The sequence below is a fragment of the Lissotriton helveticus genome, chromosome 2_2, assembly GCF_964261635.1.
Source record: "Lissotriton helveticus chromosome 2_2, aLisHel1.1, whole genome shotgun sequence".
NCBI lineage: Eukaryota > Metazoa > Chordata > Amphibia > Caudata > Salamandridae > Lissotriton > Lissotriton helveticus.
Genome location: NC_136060.1, coordinates 261,001,509 through 261,026,081, shown reverse-complemented (window position 1 = coordinate 261,026,081; position 24,573 = coordinate 261,001,509).

The window sequence follows — 24,573 nt, the reverse complement described above, 5'->3', positions numbered from 1 at the left end:
TGTACACGCAGGAAATGGTTGAGGCCAACAAGATGGTGGGCCCAGAGTAAGAGTCACAGCAACCTTGGCATAAAATGGCGGCCCCCAGATCAGCAAATCCTGTGCAGTCTATTATGTGCACCATCTTCACCACCACGTTCACGTTGTCCCTGGGAACAGCGATGTTGCCCTCTCCCCACCAGGCCGTACAAACAGCCATCACCAATGTGGGGGAGGCAGTCTTCAGTGCCCACAGGCTCAGTCAGCTGCTCCACGTCACATAACAGCTCATGCAGCAATGCCCCGGCAGCACGTCCAGCAGGCCACAAGTACTGCTCGGTCCCTCCTCACCTTCTCAGCTGCTTCCACTAAGCCAACTTCGACGGTCCACAAGCTCAAGGATCCCAGCACTGTCATTGGGATGCCAAGGCAGGGGCCACCACGACTGTCGCATCTGAAGCGTCACAGAGAAACTTCAGCAAATCCCAGGCGGTGTTGTGGAGTGTGGCGCCAGCGTGGAGTGCACCCTAGCGAGGGGGAAGTACGTCAGGGGCACAGGCAGGCGCGGGCTTAATATCATCCAGGGCACAGGCAGGCGTGGGCTTAATATCATCCAGAGCACCCCGCGGGCACTTGCTGCTATATCGAACTAGGAGCCTCTGCATATGGACAAAAACACACGCAGGCCCTGTCCCTGCGCGTTTCTATGCACCGCCCGGGGTAGCGCTCCTCTGCAACCGCGGGTGGCCGACAGACTCGCGCCAGCGCCCCACCATGTCTGCCAGTATGTTGCCACCCAGCGCTTTAACCCACACCCCACCAACTCACCTCACCGACCAGGGATCTCGATGTGTGCACCACTACTCCCACGCCGCACCCGGTCCTCCTCTACTGGTCAGGCCACCGCCATGATGGATTAACCAGCCGCGCCGCCTCGGTATTACAGTTGATGATCCTTCGCTGCGTTTTCGGTGCTTGTGGGCTGTGTCGGTTCGGGCAACTCTCCCCTCCATTAAGCGGTCGGAGACATGGCGATTTGGTCGCGCTGGATAGCGGGACGATGTTCGATGTCCTAGATGGTCGGCGGAGCTTGTGCGACATCACTAAACAAGCCCAGTTTGGACCCAGCCATTGCAAATTAGTCTTGACCCTGTGCCTCATGGGAACAGTCCAGACCGTACTGCCCAGGTCCTCCCGGACCAGAAACAAGCATTCTTGGACCGGTTTCAGGGTATGTCACCCTTCTTCAGCCAGGCTAGCTTGAATCCAGTGGCACAGTGAGCAAGGGACCAGCGTCTGGTCATACCCATCCCACTTGAGGCGAAAAGTGTTACAGCAAACAATTGATGGACAAAATGCTGACAATGCAAACATTCTTCACCAGTCAAAAGATCTGTTTTAAATCCATTGTTCTTGTGCCCACTACACCACCCCAGTTTGGACCCAGCCATATACTGGAATCAAACTATCCTGGCTCAAGAGGGGCGAAATCCCGAAAACCGGTCCTAGGATGCTTGTTTCCGGTCCAGGGAGGAGTTGGCTGGCAGTTCGGGCTGGACTGTTCCCATGAGGTACAGGGTCAAGACTGATTTGCATATGGCCAGGTCTAAACTGGGGTGGCATGGTGAGCAAAAGATTGATGGATTTAACCCAGATCTCTTGATTGGGGGTGAATGTTTTGATTTGTTCTGCATTCCGTCCATCAATTGTGTGTCTTATGCTTTCTTGCCCTAAGTGCGCCATGTATGCCCAGACGTGGGTCCTGGGCTCACTGTGCCACTGGAATCAAGCTATCCTGGCTGAAGAGGGGTGAAACCCCAAAACCGGTCCTAGGATGCTTTTTTCCGGACCAGGAAAGACCTGGCTTGGCAGTTCGGGCTGGACTGTTCCCATGAGGCACAGGGTCAAGACTGGTTTGAATATGGCCAGGTCTAAACTTGGGTGGCATGGTGAGCAAAAGAATGATGGATTTAACCCAGATCTCTTGACTGGGGGTGAATGTTTTTATTTGTTCTGCATTCCGTCCATCAATTGTGTGTCTTATGCTTTTGCCCTAAGTGTGCCAGATATGCCCAGACGTGGGTCCTGGGCTCTCTGTGCCACTGGAATCAAGCTATCCTGGCTGAAGAGGGGTGAAACCCCAAAACCGGTCCTAGGATGCTTGTTTCCGGTCCAGGAAGGATCTGGTTTGGCAGTTCGGGCTGGACTGTTCCCATGAGGCACAGGGTCAAGACTGGTTTGAATATGGCCAGGTCTAAACTTGGGTGGCATGGTGAGCAAAAGAATTATGGATTTAACCCAGATCTCTTGACTGGGGGTGAATGTTTTGATTTGTTCTGCATTCCGTCCATCAATTGTGTGTCTTTTGCTTTCTCACCCTAAGTGTGCCAGATATGCCGAGACGTGGGTCCTGGGCTCACTGTGCCACTGGAATCAAGCTATCCTGGCTGAAGAGGGGTGTAGCCAAGTAAGCACTCTAGGGGTGTGCGCTGTAGTACAACGTCAGTTATTGTATGCATGCAGTCCACCACTTCCTCCCAGTATTTGGATACCATCCTGCAGTGCCATGCGAGATGCAGAAAGTCTGTGTTAGTCTGCACACAGCGCCTACACTGGTCTGAGTCTCTTATGCCAATTTTGTGCAAGTTGACAGGGGTGTGGTATGCTTGATCAATAACGTTATAGTGAATAATGCACAAATTACCGTTGGATGTGAGGTGGCCCGTTAGCATACATATTTGCTCCCATTCTTTCACAGGTATCTAATATAATATTCCATCGCGCAAGACTTGTGTCCGGTTCACGTACTGTTTCTTCTTGCACAGCCTCGTACAATTTAGTAATCAGTTTTTTCCTAGTAGGGGTTACTAATAAACGTTGTAGAGATTGAAGCCTAGGGGGCTCAGCAAGGAAACCCAGGTAATGTGCTCTGATTACGTGTTTCAGACGGTAACATGAATACTTACAAAGTGATATGGGATTATGTATGTACTCCAGGTCACACCCTAAAATATAACTGTACTCAGGATAGAGATCACACATATGTGTTATACCAACATCCTTTAATGATTTCATAGGACCTACTTCCTGAGTAACAGAGAGGTCTGCATGATAAGCCAAAGGAAGGGCAGGTGCGTAAAGGGGAAGCTTGTGTGCACGCTTACCAATCTCCTGCCATGTCGAGATGGTGATGTCAATAGTGTTTATCTCTATTTTTGGCGTGTGCCTATGAGTATGCGTTAGAATAATCATTAGTGGTATAGGATGCACATCCCCATCTTCTACTGCACCATGTGGTATGAAGTTGTGCGTTCTGAACCAGTAGTAAGCATACTTGGCTTGTGCCCAAAGGTAGTACACACAGAAATCCGGCGCAGCAAACCCGCCTTTGTCATAGGAGAGAGTTAGTGTATGTCAGCTAATTCTGGGCTGTCCATTCCCCCATACCAGTCTCAAGAGCTGCGTTCTCACTGTTGTGAAAAAATGTTGAGTGAGCTTTAGCGGAATATTACAAAAAGATATAAAAAATAACCATTTTAATTACTGCGATGCAGTCTGCCAGGGACAGTGGAAGATGTGCCCACTTATGCACTTGTTGCACCAACGTGTCATAAGCTCGGCCATAATTCTCTTCAGTGACAACATTAGGGTCCCGGTGCATCCATACTCCTAAGTACTTAACCGGATCGATTGCCCACAATAATAGGTACTCCAATTGAGGCTGGGATGTGACCATCGCCAATGGAATAATTACCAATTGCTCCCAGTTTATCATAAGACCAGAGAAGATACCAAATCTAATGTATTTGTGAAGAACAGTGGACAAATAATGCTGTGGGTCACAAATGAAGAGGACCATGTCGCCTACATACATCGAAATAGCGACAGGCCGATGATTAAAATTGAGAGCAGCTGCCCTATCTAGTTGGCGAATTTTACAGGGTAGAGGCTCTACTATCAGCGCAAACAAGAGGGGGGACAAAGGGCACCCCTGTCTGGTGCCACGCTCAATATTAAAAGTTTCTGAGGTGAGTCCGCCTACTTGCACCCTTGCCAATGGATCCATATATAGGATCTGTATCCATCGTATCAGGACATTCAGGAACTCCATTCTTTGCAATATGCGAAACATATAACCCTACTCAATGAAGCTGAATGCTTTGGCCGCCTCTAGCATGACAGCCGCTGCTGGCAACTCTGGGTTGAGAGCGTGAAACATAGCAAAAATAGTGCGCAGATTGTGAAAGGTGGAACGCTCTGGCACAAATCCGGACTGGTCAGGGAGTACAAGGAGAGGTATCTGAGGTTGAATTTTGGTAGCCAGGATCTTTGCTAATATTTTGGCTTCTAGATTTATCAAAGATAGGGGACAATAGGACTCACAGAGCGTGGGTGGTTTGTCTATTTTCATAAGTGTAATGATCAAGGCTTGCCTGACAGATGGAGGCAGGGTTCCGGAATCATGAGCCTCAGCATACATTTCTAATAAATAGGGGACAAGAAGGTCTGCGTATGTTTTATAGAATTCTGCTGTTAGGCCATCTGGCCCTTGGACCTTCTTGTTAGGGAGAGAGAGGGAGAGAGAGAATTGCTTCCCTGACATCTGTTTCATCTATTGTCTGACTCAGATATTCTCGGTGGGCATCCGACATCCATGCACAAGCTATGTCCGAGAGATATTCATACAGCTCAGTGCCATCAATCCCCTCTCAGGTAGTAAACATTGCCTCATAGAATCCTCTAAATCGATCGACGATAGACCTGAGGAGTAAAAAGCGCCTCTCCTTGGTCGTCCGTTATGTTGATAATTTGGTGGTGTTCTGATCTAAATTGCAATTTAGAGGCCAAATTCCTACCTGGTCTACCATCTTCACCGTATGCCCGAGCCATATGGCGGCACGCTACATACCTCGCTTCTGATTTGGCCAATTTGTCATATTCGACTAGCAAATCGTGTACACGGGCCAGTGAGTCTGCAGACGGCACAGTCATATATTGTTTCTCTAGTTCACGTAGGGCTTTCTCTGTCTGAGAAAGTTGGCCTCTAATGTCTTTAAGAATCCCCGACGCAGTGCTAATACATACCCCCCGAATTGTCACCTTGAACGCCTTTCAGACAGTGGCCTGACTCTCCACCGAGCCCACATCCAAGTCAAAATATTGAATAATAGCAGTTCTGACGGCGTCATTATAGATAGGATCGATAGAGCCTCGGCCCGGAAGAGCCAGGTAAATGGGCGGTGTGGATTTGTAGGGATCCGAATATTCAAACAGACAGGGTTGTGATCTTATAGCGTGCATGGTAAAGTATGTATGTGTGTGACCTATCCGTTAACCTCCTCATTGAGCAGCCAGTAGTCTAGCTGGGACCAACTATTGTAGGCCGGGTTGACATGTGTGCCCTCCGGAACTTCTGCATTATGTAGGCGCCAGACATCAACCAAACCCATTTCCACCATTGCGTCACAAGCGCATTGAGCCCCCCTGATAGAGCGTGCGCCGAACGGGTTGGACTTATCAAGATGCCGGTTAAGGTGTGTATTAAGATTGCCTCCCCAGAGAACAGCTATCTCAGGCCATTAACGCAGAACATTAGGCATGTGCAGAAAGGATTTTGGGTCGTCCACCACGGGACCATATATGTTAATAATCGTTAGCAATCTCACACCCAACTTGCCCTGTACCATGGCCCAGTGGCCCTCTGTGTCAGTGCAGGTGTGTATCAGCAGAAATGGTATGCCCTTTTTGATTAGAAAGAGCACCCCTCGGGCATAGGTAAAATATGAAGACCCCAGACGGAAACCCGCCCACCTGTGTGCTATTTTGCCTTCTGTGTGTTTACTTAAGTGCGATTCTTGCAATAAAGCAATCTGGATAGCATGCCTATCTAGGTATGATAGAACTTAGCATACTTTCTTGGGTGTGTTAAAACCGCAAATGTTCCATGTTAGGAATTTATACCCTTCACCCATTGTCCATTTTCAGGATTTCGGACATACTCTAAGAATTCAGTTGGTAATGTCTAAAGCAATCCGTACTGCGGACTCTATCTGCAGCCTGCAATCCGATCACAGTAGATGCATGTATACAAAACAGTGAACCCCCCTCCCACCACCAACTTCAGCAGCCCGAACTTGCCAAAGACATATCCTAGTAAAGTAGACAACCCCATTAAAAACAAAATATCATAGACCTTATTGAGGGGTACACCCATTGAGGGATGTAGCGGCACAAACCTCTCCCAGATGTGGGCGGAAGGGGGCTGCCACGATAAATGTAAAGCTCCTGGGCACGAACCATCAGGGCAGACCCAAACGGAGAAACATATGAAGCACCCGCCCAAGCAATAACCAGGTGCTATAATACCCCTGAATTCCAAATTTGTCCATACCTGTAAAATGGAGAAGTCTTGTCTGTCATATGTGTATTAATAAAAAAACAATTATATGAGTACATAATGCAGACCCTTAGCAAAAATACAAATCACATATGTCAACTGAACAATAAAGATGCGTTAAATCCTGCTCGGGCCCATCCGATAGATCAACTGGTACGGTTGTACATAACAACAGCATTTATCAAAAATATGTCATCAGCAGTGATGGACATCGAGGGCATACAGAGGATTTACGGATCAATCATCGACATCAGAGGTATTGGCTGGAGATTGTCGCTTGCGTCGTAAGGATTTGGCGTAGTCCATGGCTAGCTTTGGATTTACAAAAATCTTAGCATTGTCCTCCACGCCTATGCACAGGCTAGCGAGGTAAAGCATTGCATATTGAATCTGTTCCTTCACCAGTAATTTGTTGACCCCTTGGAATTCCTTCCGGGCAGCCTGAACCGTGGCCATGAAGTCGGGATAAAATGAGAGGACGTTGCCTTGATAGTTTATGCGCAGGATTGTATCATGGTCTCTGAAATTCAGTAAGCGTGTGACAATCGGCATGGGGGGAGTACCGGGGGGTGGACGCGCCGCCAGCAACCTGTGAGCATGCTCGATGGTGAACATGTTAGAGAGGTTTTCAGCTCCACATATGTCGCGGAACATGGTTTCAACGTAATCCTCCAGACGTCCTACGTTTGTCGATTCTTGCATGCCTAAAATGCACACATTATTACGCTGAGAGCAGGCTTCTATGTCCTCATTCTTAGCTTGTATGACCGCCAATAGTTTTTCCATATCTGTGGTCATGGCGGCAACTTCCTGTAGGCCATCTTCGGTATCCGAGATGCTTGTTCCACCTCGCCAATTCGTGCTGCGTGTTTAGTCATTTTTGTTGAAATGTGGTCCACAGCCCCGCCGTTGAGAGCCTCAATTTTACTGTCTATGGATTGCAGACTGGCTTGGATGGCTAACAGGGTTTTCTCCAGACCAGTAGGAGCCTGGGAGGCAGAGTCCAGCTCCGAGTCCGAGGCCGCTGTTTGCGAGGATTTACCACCCTTGCGTAGTTCAAAAGTGAGTCTGGGTTGGTTCTTTTCTCATTTGCGCATGGTGATTGAGGCAGCCAGTTACAGAGGGTCCTCCAGTAATCTATACCAGGCACCGAGACCAGGCACAGGCCCACAATGCAAAGTAGGCTGAGGGATAGAGCAGATCAGGACATGCTGTGCACCCGTCGCAGCGCCTACTCAGCCAATTAAGTGCGCTCAGCGCAGATGCATAGAACTGAGAGTGTCCACCTCTGGGTCTAGGCCTAGGATTGAGAGTGTCCACCTATGCGTGCTCCCAGTCTTTGCACAATTCAGCTGCCAACTCAGACCATTAGTCACACAAGCAATATGCATCTCCCTGGTGCTCAGTCTGGTATGGTGGGCCGGTCACACCCATGCAGTGGTGCGTTCACTGGGCTTCTTCGAGCGCCGCTGAGATGCCGCCACTGGGAGTCGGAGTTCCACAGGGTTCTGTGTTGAGCCCGACTCTTTTTAACATCTTTATGACCCCTTTGGCGGCACTCGTGGAGGCTTCGGGGTCCCAGATCGTGTCCTATGCGGATGACACACAGCTTCTCTTCACCTGCAGGAAAGATCAGTCATTTGACGGGGAGAGCATCCGGGGATGTCTGAAGAGGGTCTTTGACTGGTTTCAGCAGAATGGTCTCAAGGCCAACTCCAGTAAATCAGAGGTTCTGCTATTTGGCTGTGCTTCGGAACCAGAATGGCGTGAGTGGTGGCCTGTGGACATGTGCCCCCCGCCGAGTCATCTGCGGCTGCCAAAAATCTGGGAGTCAAGGTTGATAATAACCTTACGTTCAGATCGCACATTCTTGGTCTGACGGGCACCTGTTTTGGCATCCTAAAGATGCTCCGGAAGTTCCTACCCCTGCTTACAGAGGAGCATAGAAAGATCACTGTCCAAGCTCTAATAGGATCCAGACTGGACTATGCTAATGCTCTTTACTTAGGGCTTCCGGATTATCTGATCCAAAGGTTGCAAGTGGCGCAGAACTCTGCGGCTCGCGCCATTTTCGGCCTTCACAGGCGGGCAAGAACATCTGGGGTGCTACAGTCACTTCACTGGCTCCCTATCCGAAAGCGGATAATGTTTAAAACCTTGACGCTGGTGCATAAGGCACTCTCTGGCTCTGGAGCTAAGTATCTGCAGCGTAGACTGGCCCTCTATCGTCCGGCCCGCTCTCTGCGGTCGGAATCTTTGTTCATGGCCGTCGTGCCCCGCGTGAGGAAGGCTCGCACCGGGGGTCGTTCCTTCAGCCTTAAGGCTCCCCAGCTGTGGAACTCTTTGCCCCTTGCTCTACGTAGCATTTCTAGTTTGCTCCTGTTCAGGAAAAGTCTGAAGACCTGGCTTTTCAATCTTTAGGTTGTTTTCTTTTCCTTTGCTCTCTTTTTCTGTTTACTGTTATGTTTTTTAACTGCTGAGTCGCCCTCATAAAGCGCCGGGACACTCTTGTTGAGTAGCCGTGCGCTATACAAATAAAAGTTTAACATAACATAACATAACATAACAATACGCCCATGTTTCAGCAGCAGGCCTCAGACACCAACCAAGCAGCACTGCCAGAGGAAGTCCAAGAGAGGTATAAGGTCAGCGCTCTCAATAGTAGTGGAGGCGGGGGCTACAAGCTGGCCCTACAAACGTAATTTAACAGGGCTGATCCGGGATTATAGCTACTATAGTGAGCATTAGATAGCAATCCACAGCATTGATGATGTCCTCGCACCCCCGCAGTCTATAACGGCCCCCACTGCGACGAACGCATCAGCGTAATATATAGGGCACAATCCAGCAGGCATGAGATATCATGTACTCACAGAGGACGCATCCCCCGTGCGGCCTACCTTGTTGCGCCTCTCAGCTCCGGCAAGCGCACGTCTTTGAGCTCCCCAGCATCCGGAGCAAAGAGCGGGGGGATCTCGCAGGCCTGGACGATTGACAGCTCTCCACGGCAGCAGCACTTGTCATGGGCCGTAGCACCCTGCCAGACGCTGCCAGTCGCTGCCGCAAGTCGCACCTCGCTCTTCTAGTGCTGTGCTGGATTCGCTGTCATCAGCCGAGCAGCCGCCATCAAGGTCGTGGGCAAAACCTCTAATGCTCCTCTCTCGGAGACCACAGCCAACACACCAACACAGTTTTCACCGCTCGATAGCCCTCAGCATCAGCAATCTTCTCCAACCAGTAATCGACTCCGATAGTCACGCTAGGAGCAGGGTATTTAAAGGATATTTGCGACGGCCGGCAGAGCTACACTACTGTGGGGCCATCTTGCTGCGCGCCAAGCCACACCCCCGTACAAAGCTAGACATACACTCAACCCCATCTTTGCCTCAAGCCAGGGCCGGCGCTAGGCATGGGCAGCGTGGGCGGCTGCACAGGGCCTCGCACTCAGCCCACCAGCATGGGGCCACGCACCAGTGATGTGTCCTGTTGTTTTCCTGGCGAACCTTTACAAAGAAAGGTGTCGCCTGCAATTAAGGTCCATTTGAGGGGGCCCCCTCCCTGGGCCTCTCATGGTGGTGTCTGGAGGCATTAGGGGAGGGAGACGGAGACGCTCCCTCAATTGCAAGGAGACCATTCACAGACACTGTTGGCGGCCCCTTGTCCAGCATTTTGGCGCCCCCACAGTTTTAACTTTTAGACCACAATCAATTCTCACACCTATCGGACTGAAGGTGTGAGAAATGCTTGTGGAGTAAAAGTTAAAACTGTGGGGGCGCCAAAATGCTGGACAATTGGCCCCCCACAGTGTCTGTTAATGGTCTCCTTGCAGGGGGCCACTTATCTAAATTAGAGGGGGGCTCGCAGGTTCCCTTTTAGCCCAGGGCCTCGCAGATCCTAGAACCGGCCCTGCCTCAAGCAACAGAATCAAATTCACCCACATCACAGAACGCACCTGGAAAGGGGTGGTATGACTTCAAGCATAAGATATATGTAATTCACAAAGAAAAAAGGAGAGAAGCTGGTTTGTACTTCTCAACTGAATTTCTAATGTAGTCATTCCGATTGCTCAAGAATTTCTTAGTAGGATTGTAATTTTTAAATGGGCCAGCAGGCGACACGTAGTTTGTTCAGGCTATGTACGCACATGAACATTCTAATGGCAAAATAATATATAATGTACCTGAATGTACAAGTTTCATAAGTAGTGCAATCTGAAATGTGAAATCCTACCAGACTTCATTTAAGCGCATAAGGCATCTGTTTAGCATGAGCATCCATGTTCAAGTACATTTAATGACGTAGGATCGCACCCTGGGAAGCAAGAGATGTCTGCAAATTGACAAGCATATGCTCTAATGACTAACGATATTGAGATAATCAAGCCACTTGAAAGAACTTCAGTCTCAAGTGAAATTCTCAAAGGTGTGGCTACAGGTGCAAGGGCCTGATTGTGACTTGTGTAATACTTTCATTTGGGGTGAGGAAATGGCACATATTTAAATGAGGACGTAAGTGATAAAATGCATGCCAGTTCTCTGAAAAGCCAAGGCATTCCTCCCTGAACACAACCGTATGACTCAGTGTCATCAAGATGCTGCAGTTACCAGCTCACAAGCATCAAAGACATATACTTCAGATCATTTAAGATCATGTCACACACTTGACCGAGGCCCACCTGCCTACAGACATATTGATGTCCCATGTGACAGACTCTACCCAAGCCATCATACGAGCACCAACGTAATTAGAAATTATCAGCCCCACTTATTCCTTCAATCCACTGGCAATATCCTGACATGTGAGCAACCCTGCACAGTCCTCCCTCACCAGCTGCACAGTCATTAACTTCATTTGTGACTGAAGCTATTTCAGCTTTGTCCACCTTCAAAAATCAAATGTGAAGAGATGACTGACTGACTGTACCACATTCTGAGTTCTCAATCTGATGTACTACTGCTCTGACCAAGTGTTATCATTATGTTTTGGTACCAGCTGGATTGGTATGTAACTGTGCCACAGGACCACCTTGAACTCCAGAAGCACTAGCCTGTCAGGTGGTTTACTGCATGAGCCACATTGTCCATCAATACATACTGAGAAATAGCTATTCATTATAAAACCTCAAAATTCCAAAGGGGAGCTATGGATTGCAGTTAAAGTGGTGCACACAAATACATTTTACCATGTCATGTGCACAAGGAGACCAAAGACGACCCTGCAACAAAAGCATTTAAACATGCATCCACAGAGGAATTGAAACTATATTGCTATGTTCACTTGGGCCACATGGGTGTAGGTCTAAACATTAAACTATGACCCACTGACACGAATCTGAGGGTCTACAAATCAATGAAACCAGATATTATGTGGGGAAAATGCAATGTCCCTGTTTAGTTGTACTGCAAGGTCATTAGTGGGTCACCTAAGGCAATTAAACCTGTTCTAGAAAGATTGCAAATAAAGGATTTTGTCAAACTAATTAAGGTATTAATTGGTAAATTACTTTAGATGAATGACATTTATATTGTATTGACTAATACTGTGCATAGGCCACACCTGAACTACAACAATTGAGGTAGTACACAAACCTTAGTTTTCTCCCAGCAATTTTCACTTAATGGTACCTCTTATTTAATGTTACCTTTCTTGGTAATGTAATTATTTTTATAGAGATGAGCTCAAAGAAAATATGTCCTGTTTGCTAGTACATACCTATTAACGGGGCAGTTGTCAGCTGTTTGTGAGAGGTGGCACAGGACCGTTGTTACCTGGGCAAATGCCCTGTTCAGTATTGTATAAATGGCAGCAGGTCATCAGTTACCTGTTATCTGTATCCTTTAGATGCAAAATGATGCACACCAAGAGGAATTGGGGCACATCACAACACTTTTCAATGACCTGTTTACTGCTGTGTACAGTGGGAGAGGGCAGTTGCCAGCTATCTCACACGTCCTTCACCCTGTTTTTGTTTGTAAAACAGGCTTGGGACATGTGACAAGTAGCACAGTGGCCTGTTTTTAATTAATTTGTGCAAATGGTCATATAGTGCCTGCCCCAGCACAACAACATAGGGCTTCCATCCATTTGTCCAAGCCGACAAGGGAAGTGGGACGACTGACAGTAATGCAGTACCATACGATAAAGTGGAATGCCTCTGGCGAAAGCAGAAGTGGTGCATTTAGAAATAGTGGAATGGGTTCTGATCCCTTATGGATGATCCTTCTTGTCTAAAACATAGCAGATCTTGATGGAGGGAATGATCCATCTCACAAGGGTTCTTTTGCACAGCTTTACCTGGTCATCAAGTTATATGGCTTTGGTGAGGACCACGTAGTAGTTGACCCCCTGCCTAGGATTCAACCAGTCGAACCACTCCTTCTCCTTAGTGGGATGGGGGCAGAGGATAAACAGTTAGAAGGGTGATGGATTGACCCAAGTGAAAAGAGGTTACCACGGGGCAGATTTACAAGCCCCTTGCAACACTTTAGGCTGCCGCTGGGTCACTTTTGTGACGCAGCGGCGGCATTAAAAATCCGGCTAATTTTCAACATGACGCCTCCAGGGAGATGTGTCATGTTGTAAAGCTGTGCGTCACATTATACCTGCATCAGGTATAATGCATGCAGGGTGGGCATTCCCACGCAGGAAAGCCTCATAGAAGTGACACAGGGAAAGCTACAAGATTTCACTGCGTCACTTCTAGGATGCCACTGAGTCAAAACCTTATGCCTGCTTGAAGCTGGCATAAGGAGTGACACAGTGTAGTGGGAATAGGCCTCAAAATGCATTGCTGAAGTTGCGTCAGGCTTGCAACACAACTCTAGCAATGCATGACTTTTGCTCCAACAGATGCACCAGAATTTCTGACGCATCAGTCAATCCTTGCGCCATGGTGCACTGCATTGGAAATACGGAGCACCCATGGTGGTACAAGGGTTTCTCAGGGTGGCGGAGGGAAAGTGACGCATCTCTACAGGTGTGTCACTTTCTTGTAAATCGGCCCCCACTTCAGCAAGGAAGGCAGCCCTGATTAGCAACACCAATTTGGGAGGGTAAAATGAGGTAAAAAGGGGAAGGAAACTAAGTGTTTGTAACTCACTCAGCTACCTGACTGAAGTGACAGCGACCAAAAATGCAGTTGGGAGAGTCTATCGCCTTGTTATATTATGTTAAATCCACAGCACAATGAATCACACCCAAAGGTGTATCTCGGGAACTTGACCTCCACATGAATTGCATCTAACAATTAAAACAGCAAGTTTTTAACAATCTTTTGAACTGAGCAAAGTCCAAACAGCAGCGAAGGTGACCTGGAAGCTGATTCCACGCCATCAGGCAGTATAAGAAAATGCTCTGCCCCCATATCTTGAGGCTTGATTGCAGGGGTTGGATAGAAGTGCTATATCACTAGATCTCAGTCTGCGAGAGGGACAGAAGTAGTGTAGCTTGTCTTTAAGATACAGCTATGAAGAAGCTCAAATGGAGTCCTCATCAGAAAGGACAAAGCCATATTGAGGTTGCTCAGGAGTACCACAGATGATGTTGGAGTAGACATATTAGTCAACTCCTTTGAAAAAGCATAACAATGGTGGATTTAAAAAGGGATAACTGGTCTGGCAGGCAGAGGAATGCTGACGATGTGTCAAATTCCCCTTCGCGGTTCATATCACACAACCCCTCTGGGCAAGGGAAAGTGCATACTGCAGGATCTGCAACAGAAATAGGAGGGTGTGGAACTGCTGACAATGATTATTTTCTGAGGAAGCTAACAAGTCCACCTGAGGAGTACCCCACTGGGCAAAGATGTCCTGCACTACCTCCAGTAAAAGACACCACTCGAGGTTGGCAAGGTAGCACTTGCTCAGGATAGTTGCTATGACATTCAGAGACCCCGATTGGTGATTGGCAGTGAGCCAGATCCCCTGGTGGTGTGCCCAAGACCAGTCTCAAAGTTTTCAGGCAAAGGAAGTGAGCATATACTCTTCCTTGGATGGAGGGGTAGAAGGCCTTGAGCACCAGCCAAATCGCCTGCAGTTCTAACAGGCTGATGTGAAGACACTGTTCTTCTGGAGTCCAGAGACCTCTAATCTCTAAATCCACCATGTGGACTCTCCATTCAAAGGTGGATGCCTCTGTCACTACCCTAGAAATGGGCGGAGGGACAGTGAAGGTGATCCCGCAGGTCGGGTTCACCTTGTTCCCCTACCAAACTCTGCTGGGGAGGTTATGATGGAGTCTGAGAGGTCTCCCTATACTGTAGCCACTGCTTGCAGAGGAACCACTGCAGGGTCCCCATATGCCAATTCGTGTGCAGGACTAGGAGAATGCTAGGAGCCAGCAAACCAAGGAATCTGAGATCTTTAGGACTGGATCTCTAGCAACTTGCTAGAAAGTGGAATCATATCCTGGATGTCAGATATCCTATGGGGTGAATGGAAGGTGTGGCACCTTCCCTTTACCCCATAGGATTTCTGACATCCAGGATATGATTCCACTTTCTAGCAAGGTGCTAGAGATCCAGTCCTAAAGATGCATGGTGGTGTGCAGAACTTATCCTATGAACTGGAGCCATTGGGAAGACCACATGTGGGATTTGGGTTCATTGACTGACATACCCAGGGATGCTGTTGACTGCAGATGGCACAAAACCACCTCTGGAGATCTGGCTTTGATTAGCCAGTAGTTCAGGTACAGGAAGATGGGAATGCTGCACTTTCTGAGATGGGCTGCCACCACCATTTTTACCCTCATAAAGACTTGAGGTGCTGATGTTAAGCCAAAGGGTAGCACTGCAAATTGGTAATGTGTAGACCCTACCATAAATTACAAGTACTTCTGAAGTGACAGCATGATAGGGATGTGAAAGTCTGCATCCTGCAGTTCTAGTGACACCATCCAGTCTCCAAGCTCCAACACCAGCAGTACTTGAACTAGGGACAGAAACATGAGCATTTTCTTTTTAAGAAAAAAGTAAATGGCCCTGACATTTAAGATCAACACTTCTTTTTGGGTACGAGGAAGTGACGTGCATAACATCCCTGACCCTTTTCCTGTCCCGGCACTAACTTAACTGCTCCTTTCTGTAGGAGTGCCACCACCTCTTGCTGTAGTATGGCCAGCTGGTCTGGAAGAAGGAGTAGAAGGGTGGAGGGGGGAAATGAATGGGGTTACCACATTCTATAATTGAGAGAACCCATTGAGACACGCATTTGCCATTCTTCTTCGGCACAAAGAATGTGCGTAACAACTTCACTGCTCCTGTCTGTAGGAGTGTCGCCACCTCTTGCTGTAGTATGGTTAGGTGGTCCAGAGAGGAGGTAGGAGGGTGGAGGTAGGAAGGTAATGGTGCAACCCATTTCCACAATTTAGAGGACCCACTGGTCAGAAGGATGGAATTCCATGCTGTGAGAAATAAGGTAACCAGCCCTCCCAGAGGCTCCCAGTGGTATTGGGGAAGTAAAATGAATTTTCAGACTTTCCGCTGACTGACACAATACTGTCTAACAAGTGGCTTTGGCTGTTGCTGAGCCTGAGACTAGTATGGCAGTCACTGGTGAAATGAGAATCCCCTCAGAAAGCCATGATAATGCTGAAATTGTTGATAATGCTTGGGGGGGTAGAGGGTTGTAGTCTTAGGGGAATGGTCTATGGCTTTACTGGTTTAGAACCACTCCAGTGCTGAATCGAAAGGCAGATCAATTTGGTTGGCCTGGATGTCAGGAGAAAAGTTATAAGTTTAGAGCCAGGTATGCCTCCGGATGCAGATGAAAGTTGCAACAGCATGGGCCTTGGATTCCGCTCTGTTCAGCCCAGATGCAATAAAGTAAAAGTAGGTGTTCTGGCCATCTTGGTTGTCTTCTTGAAAATGAACCCTCATGTATTCCAGTACATGAGGTACCACCATTTGTGTCGTATCCCAACAGGCATGGGTGCAGAGTGTGAGAAGGTAGATTGCATTGAAGGACTTCAGGGCCATGCTCTTCGTTGAAAAAGCATTCTTCCTCCAGGCCTCCAGGTGCTTTGATTCTCTGTCAGAAGGTACTGACCATTTGAGCAAGAGGCTTGAACCACTAGACACTTAGTAGAAGGGTGCGTGAGAGAAAGGACATGCCATTGGTATATTACCATTAGTTTTGAAGTCTGTCATTGGCAGTTGTGGATCCAAGAACTCAGCAGCATTTTGCATTACTTCATGAAATAACCACTTCGGGCACTGGTGGACCAGTGGAGAAATCCATAGTCACCTTTGGGGAGGTGTGCAAAGCACTTGCAGAACACAAGCCTTGGAAATATTGCCCCAAATCTCTATCAACACCAATATAGTCATAATGAGAAAGATTCAGGGGATCAGAGTCTGTTCCAAAAATATCATGAAGCTGTCTGCTGTAATACTCTACTATAAGTCATTGTGTCTCAATGCATGACCTGCTCTGAGGCATGAATTAGGTGACTGCTACTTTGTGTGTCCATTCCAGCGTCATAGGTGGAGATTGAGGTGGAGGTGGCGCTGGTGGATGTGGATGTGGAGCAGGTCGCTATACAGCTGCGGTGATGTCAACTAACTCGATTTCCAGAATCATTACAAAGTCCTTACCCCCTACCTGCGGAGTGAGAGCTTTGAATTTTTCCGGATCCAATCTGACACCTGGGGTTGTTCTAAAGGTGAGGAATCTGCAGGTAGAAGAAGTCATCAGAAACAACATTACCCTCTGAAAATGTGTCAGAGGCATTCCAGCCATTATAGCTATCTGGTTATTATTATTTATTTATTTATTTATCTAAAATTCTTTTTATTGAACAGATGCTTCAGACATAAAACAATACGACACATGCACGGAATGCAATGAAATATACGTCGGTTAGCAGGGTTCCACTTTTCCCAAATGCCATTCAGCCTACCATTGTACTCATCTGAGTCCAGAGTACTGTCTTTAACCTCATCTCCCTTTCCTAACGCTGGGTTGCCCTTCATGCCTCCGAACGCTAACTCCTGTATTTCATACAGACCCCAATATCTTTTTCCATTTGCGTGGGCAGCCTCTACTCTGGTATATTGTCTCTTCCGCTCGTTGACACCAATCAGGATCCTTTTTCCAGGCCTCGCGTGTTGGGGCCACCCCAGCACCCCATGCAAGGGCAATGTTCCTTTTGGCCACTCCACCTGCTGGAATAATCCATGTTGTCGCATATTATGGCCAGACTACTTCCCCCATCACTCCCAAGATGTGCCATCTTGCTTCAACTGGGACCTGTATTCCCATCACCGTCTCCATTACCTGGGCAATGCCACTCCAGTACCTTTGAATCTGGGGCAGGATCTTAGGATATGGAAGAATGTACCATTCTCGCTGCACCCCCTCCCACACTCCTCTGAGTCACAATGACCTATATGATACTGCACTATCCTTAGGGTGTAGGACCTATGCAGTATACAAAGCTGAATCATCCTGAACTGTGCCCTTATCGCTATTTCCCTAGGGCTCTGTGTGGCTTCGGCCCAGTCATCATCCTCCAAAAGTCCCACATCCGATTCCATTGCCGCCCTTATGGAACCCAAACAATCTGGGGAGTTGTTTATTAGTTTCATGTTTGTGAGGGATATGGCTTTATCGATCATTGGGTTGAGTAAAAGTCTATCTTCCAGTGAAGTGTACTCCAGAAACAGCTCCCAATTCCATCATGTGACATTTGATGGCATGTCGCAGTTGTAGGTACCTGAGGTATTCTCCTGCCCCTTCTTAAATTCCATCTGGAGACTAACAAAGTCAATAATTTTTCTTCCTCTCCAGACATCTTTCAAGAGGTCTATCCCTATGAGGAGAAGTGTGGCTCACTGGTTAGAAGCGGCAGACCCTGAAGCAGAGGTCGGCCCGGGACCAGGGTTCAATTCCCGATGCGGCAGAGTCTTGGGTCAATGTCCGCGGACTCAATAATTCTCGCTTAGGTGCCTACGCTAACCATGGGTCCCACTCTGCAACTCTGGGCAATAGCTTGCTTAATCTCCACAACGGGCCCAGCAACGCCGGGGATGCCTGGCTTCACCTTGGGGTGCCTTCTCACAGGGAAAGCCAGGACGGGTTCCCCAGCGGTATACAGCACCAGGACGCCACGTAACGAGGTAACAGTGCGCTTTACAAGTATACATACATTACATTACATTATGATTCCCAATTTGTTAAAGCCTCTTAGACGTCTAACCTCACCTAGGAAGTCTCCCTCCCACAATGGGGTTTGCTCCAGAAGCCTGGCCTCCCAACCCAACAATTTTGTTGCTTTCCTCCATGCAGTAACTACTGGCTCTCTGTGTGTGTTGAGAGTGTTCTATTGCGATTTTACTGTATAACTCAGCCTGATAACTGCCTTTCCCCATTGCTAGCCGGTCAATCCGGTATGCAGGCTCCTCGATTGGAGAAAAAATCCACACATTAATATTTATAAGTTTTGCCGCCCAATGGTATTTCCTAATGTCTGGAACAGCCAGCACTCCTTCATATACCCCTTGCTGTAGCTTCTTCAGTGCAATCCTTGGGCTGCCACCCCCCACAACAAAGTGTGCTGTTCTGCCTCAACTGCTCGGAAGAAAGCTTCTGGTATTTATTTAATTATTTGTTTGTTTGTATAGCGCTAGAATCGACCCCCGAAGGGGTATCTCTGCGCTTCAGTGGAACATGGGTGGCAAAGTGACTCTAGTGAGTTAGTAGGTGAGGAAAAGAGTGGTCTTGAGCTGCTTCCGGAATTTTAGATGGTCTAGACACTGCCTACGGGGCAGTGGCAGTTCGTTCCACTAGCGAGGGCCAAGATGGGATAAGGCCCTTCCTTCTAGTCTTGCTCTTCTTACTCGGGCACCAGTAGCAGGTGTTTAGTGCTCGAGCAGAGTGATCTTGAGGGGGCATAAGGCATGAATTTCTCAGAGAGATATGAAGGTCCTGAGTTAAGCAGTGCCTTATGGATGGTGCTTGTACAATTGCACAGGAGTGATTACCCGTCAACCTTGTTGGGATTGGGGTAGAGAACTATATAAACAAAACAGTATCCCAATTGGTATAATTTGAGGACAGTTAGTGGGGACATGAATACCGCATTATCCAGGAAGGAACAAGGAGACTCAATATGATTTTAACGTGTGCTCAAGGCATCATTTTACTCAACATATTTAAAGGGGATAGGCAAGTACAATTACAGTTAATATCAGCACTGCGATTTCCAATTGAAGAGTAAACAACCCAAAGTTGTACAAGGTGCACGAGTGAAACAAGTGAATAACACTGCGGCGACACAAGTGACAGAGTGATCAGCGTGGGCGGCGCAAGGTGCTGTCAGCCACCAGGAGTCATCCCAAGCTGAAGGGTTGGAGCCCAGGATGAGGACCTCCGTCTTGTCCGAGTTCAGCTTCAGATGGCTGGGCTTCATCCAGTCGGCGACTGCCTTCATTCCTTCGTGGAGGTTGGCTTTGGCTGTGATGGGGTCCTTGGTGAGGGAGATGATCAGCTGAGTGTCGTCGGCATAGGAGATTATGTTGAGGTCGTGCTGTCGGACTACGTGTGCGAGGTGGCCATGTAAATGTTGAACGGCGTTGGGCTGAGGGAGGATCCCTGGGGTACGCCGCAGATGATCTCGGAGGCTTTGGAACAGAATGTGGGGAGGCAGATGCTCTGGGTTCTGCCGGAGAGGAAGGATGTGGTCTAATCCAGAGCCTTGTCTCGGATCCCTGCGGCGTGGAGGCGTCTGTGTAGTGTGCGGTGGCAGACAGTGTTGAAGGCGGCAGAGAGGTCTAGGAGGATGAGTGCTGCCGTCTCACCGTTGTCCAGCAGGGTCCTGATGTCATCGGTGGTGGCGATGAGGGCAGTCTCGGTGCTGTGGTTGCTGCGGAACCTTGACTGGGAAGGGTCCAGGATTCTGTTTTCTTCGCGGTATCTGGTTAGCTGTCTGTTGACCTTGGCAGGGAAGGGGAGCAGATACATGGGCTTGAGGTCTCTTGGGTCTGCCTTAGGTTTTTTGAGTTGGGCGCTGATCTCGGCATGTTTCCAGATCTCTGGGAAGGTTGCGGTCTCGAGGGAGAGATTGATGATGTTGCGCAGGTGGGGTGCGATGGTGCTGCTTGCTCTGTTGAAGATGTGGTGCAGGAATGGATCCGACAGAGAGCTGTGGTGGATTGAGTGCATGGTCTTGATGGTGTAATCGATGCTCACGCTGGCCTAGGGGGTCGTGGTCGATGGTGTACGGAGTGTCTGTAGTGTTACTGTCTGTTGGGGCTGTCTGGGTGTTGAAGCCGTTGTAGATGTCTGCTATCTTGCGGTGGAAGAAGGTGGCGAGGGAGTTGCACAGGGCTTGCGACGGCGGGATGTCGTTGGTGTTGGAGCGGGGGTTGGAGAGTTCCTTCACGATGTTGAAGAGCTCCTTGCTATTGTGTGCGTTGATGTCGAGGCTGTCTTTGAAGGAGGTCCTCTTGGCCGCCCTGATGAGGTGGTGGTGGTTGCGGATGGCGTCCTTGTGTGCTGCGTTGCTGTCCGGAGTTTGTTCACTGTGCCATTTCTTCTCTAGTTTCCGGCAGGCTTGCTTGGAGGCTAGGAGTTCTGGGGTGAACCAGCTGCCCTCTTGCTGGTGTCTCTGTGGGGGGGAGGTTCTTCAGGGGGCAAGGGTATTGGTGCGTGTAGTTGGTCTTCGGTGATATTGCTCCAGCAGCGGCGGGGGATCTGTTGGGTGTGGTGGTGTGTGCTGGGTTTTCTGGAAGTGGATGCAGCGGTGGTCGGTCCAGAGGAGTTCGGTGGTGTGGCTGATGGAGACGTACAGGCTTTAGGAGAAGACTGGGTCGAGCGTGTGGCCGGCGGAGTGGGTGAGCGCTGTAACGAGTTGCTTCAGTCCTAGGTTGGCGATGTTATCGATCAGGGTTGTGGAGTTGTTGTCGTTGTTGTTCTCAAGGTGAAAGTTCAGGTCTCCGAGGAGGATGTAGTCGGTGGAGGTCAGGGCGTGCATGCTGATCAAGTCGGCGATTGAGTCGCTGAACTGGGGGCGGGGTCCAGGGGGGGCGGTAGACGAGGGTGCCTCTGAGGGTGGTATTAGGGTCTGTGCGGATCTGGAAATACATGTGTTCGGTGGTGCTGAGTGCGTCGTCGGTGATAGTCGACACCCTGATGCTGTTCTTGTAGACGATGAGGCTGGTGTAGCTGCAGGTGAAGGGGCCGTGTGTGCGTTTCGGGGCGGCCTTCAGGCAGGTGTGGCTCCGTCCGGTGTTGTGAGCATTCACAGAGCTGGCGTCATAGTGGCGGCAGTCGTCGTGGTGGGTGCGGGGGCCAGGGGTTCTGGCGCCAGCGGTGCAGCCGCGCAGCGGCAGGCATATATGGGGGGGTGGGAGGGAGGAGCAGCTGGGAGGCGGGAGGCGGGGGCAGTGATTGGGCAGTGGGCAGTGCCACAGGGGACCCAGCGGCAAGGGCAGTGAGGGACAACAAAGGTAACAGAAGGAAAAAGGGCACAAAAATCGAGGGTAATACGAGTGGCACAGAAGGCACAAGGGCACAAAAATGAGTGGCACAGAGGGCAGAAGGGCACAAAAAACAAGTGGAGCGGAGGGCAGAAGAGCACAAAAAACTAGGGAAAACTGAGTGGAACAGACGGCAGAAAGGCACAAAAACCGAGGGAAAAACAAGTGGAACAGAGGGCAGAAAGGCACAAAAATGAGGGAAAAACAAGTGAAACAGAGGGCAGAAAGGCACAAAAAACTAGGGAAAAACCAGTGGTACACAGGGCAGAAAGGCACAAAAAACAAGGGAAAAACCAGTGGAACAGAGGGCAGAAAGGCACAAAAACCGAGGGAAAAACGAGTGGAACAGAGGGCAGAACGGACAGAGAGGCACGGGGGCAGCGAGGGAAACAGAAGGGAAAACCAGGCAGAGACAAGGGGGCAGCAAGGGGAACAGAAGGAAAGACCTGGCAGAGAGAGCACGGGGACAGCGAGGGGAACAGAGGGAAGAAAAAGGGTCATGGACCACCTACAGGCAGCGGAGGAAGACAGGCAACAGCAGTCACAGACATAACAATGAAAATAAAGGCAATACAATAAAAGCAATAAAGCGGAGGATGAACAAACCTACCTACGACCTACCACTGGCCACCAGGGATGAGGTGCAGGTGGTAGCCTGCGGGTGGTGGAGGGCCTCGAACGTCCTCAGCAGCGGCAGCTGGGGCAGGGAAGCACTGGCGGTGCTGTGCGGAGGGAGCGACCTACCTGGTGGTTGTCAAGGGTCGTCTAGAGACTTTGTCTATCTTAGTCTCTAGGGTAATGCCCAGGACTTGGATGGTCGTCATTATTGCTCCTAGTGATGGCTCCGCTGCCCCTCTTTTTTGCCACTTGCTTCATCTTCCTGCGCCGATTGTCACGGAAATGCATATTTATCCAGCTTGTTGGTTTGTACTGGAAGAACACCTTATGGCTTCCTATGGCAGACTTTTCGGTGGGCTGCATGGCCTCCAAGGTTGTGCACTATAGCAGCTCACTTACTCAGTCCCTGTGGCTTCCCCTCCATGTTCTCTCTCTATACCTGTTGAGGCACACCTCAGTCGTTCCTTTAACACCCCCTGAAACCAATGCTGGTGTGGCCTGTAGACGCTTCTTGGAATGCCAGTGGTCCCTCTTACACTATTACTGTCACCTCTGTGCTCTCCTCTGTGAAATGCGCAATGACTATTCTTTCGATATTGCCCCCAGTCTCTGTGCGCTATTTTGAAGCCCGTGAGGGGAGATAGAGAGGGCCCCTTCCTCGGCCCCTCAGTCAGCATCTTTTATTCCTGCGGGGCAGTTGCCACACCTTCTGTCCTGGTTGACACCTGTGTCGCTAAGGGTCTAAGACTGATTTGCATATGGCTGGGTCTAAACTGGTGTGGCATGGTGAGCAAAAGAACGATGGATTAACCCAGATCTCTTGACTGATGGTGAATGTATGAATTATTCAGCATTCCATCCATCATTTGCTTGTGTAGCTAAGGGGGGGTCCGTCCTGCCCGCCGGTGAACCTGCCATGCCACTTTCTGGTGCTGGAGGCTTCCTCCTTGGGCACCCCCCCAGTGTTGCCTCTGCTTCCTATGGGTTCTGTCCAGTTTGCAGACTCTTTCCTCCTCACTTCCCTCCTGGCAGGCAACACTCCCACCCCTGATATCTTACCGTGTTTGGGTGGCCCGCTATTATCACCAATGAGGGATGCCCCACCCCATCCGCAGCACAGTCTGGATTAGGTGGTTTGGGTTCCGTTAAATGAGGGGGACATAACTCCCGCCGGTCTCCCGTCTACTTTTCCTCCATAGCAGCTCACTTGCAGTCTGCTATCTGGTGTCGGTGGCGCCTTCCCTGAGCTCCTCCTCAGCGTGCTGCCTCTTCCTGTGAGTCAGAGCCTTGTCCCAGGCTCTCATCACCACCCTCTGACTTTGTTCCTTACTGGTGGCGGGGACGTTTATGTGCCCAATGATTTCTTTTGTCAAATCTGGCTGGCACACACTGCCACAGTACGTCAGCCTCCACTCGATCACTTGTCCCGGCTTTGGTCTTTGCTGAACGGCCTTCCTTCGGCACGAGACGCCGCGTGATTGCATCTCCACCTTCCCGCGATCTCCGGCCCGTCACCTTTTTCTCGCTTGTGCTGAGTTCCGGATTCAGATGCCCAGCACCGGACTCATCGCTCCACCTTTGCAATGCTGTACGTTCGCTAGTTTTCACCGCATATGCTGGATGAATGTCGGATATTTCGGGTACTGGATGAGGCCGCTTCTGAGCTCCTGATTTACGCTGCCATCTTGGCTGGCACCAAACCATGCCCCTCTCTGCTTAATATTTATGCAAAATGTATATAATGTTCTTAACCTAAAAAACATGAATATTACAATATTTTAATATCTACATGTAATAAACTATAAACATATTAATGTAGTTGTGCTTACTTTACTATCAAGCCAATAATAATAGTAAGCATTGTTTTTACTGGAAAATTGTATCTAACAATGATACTTTCTTTTAACTCTTTACTGTTACAATTGTATAACTGAATATTTTATTTTTTTATTTTTAACAAAAATGTATTGTTATTGAATATTTAGTTTAGTTATCCAATGTGTAAATGTTTATTCAGTTAAAACATAAGTATTATTTTAATTTTACATGTAACTAAAAAAGTAAACTCCAATTTAAATAAAATCATATTAAAAAGCAGATA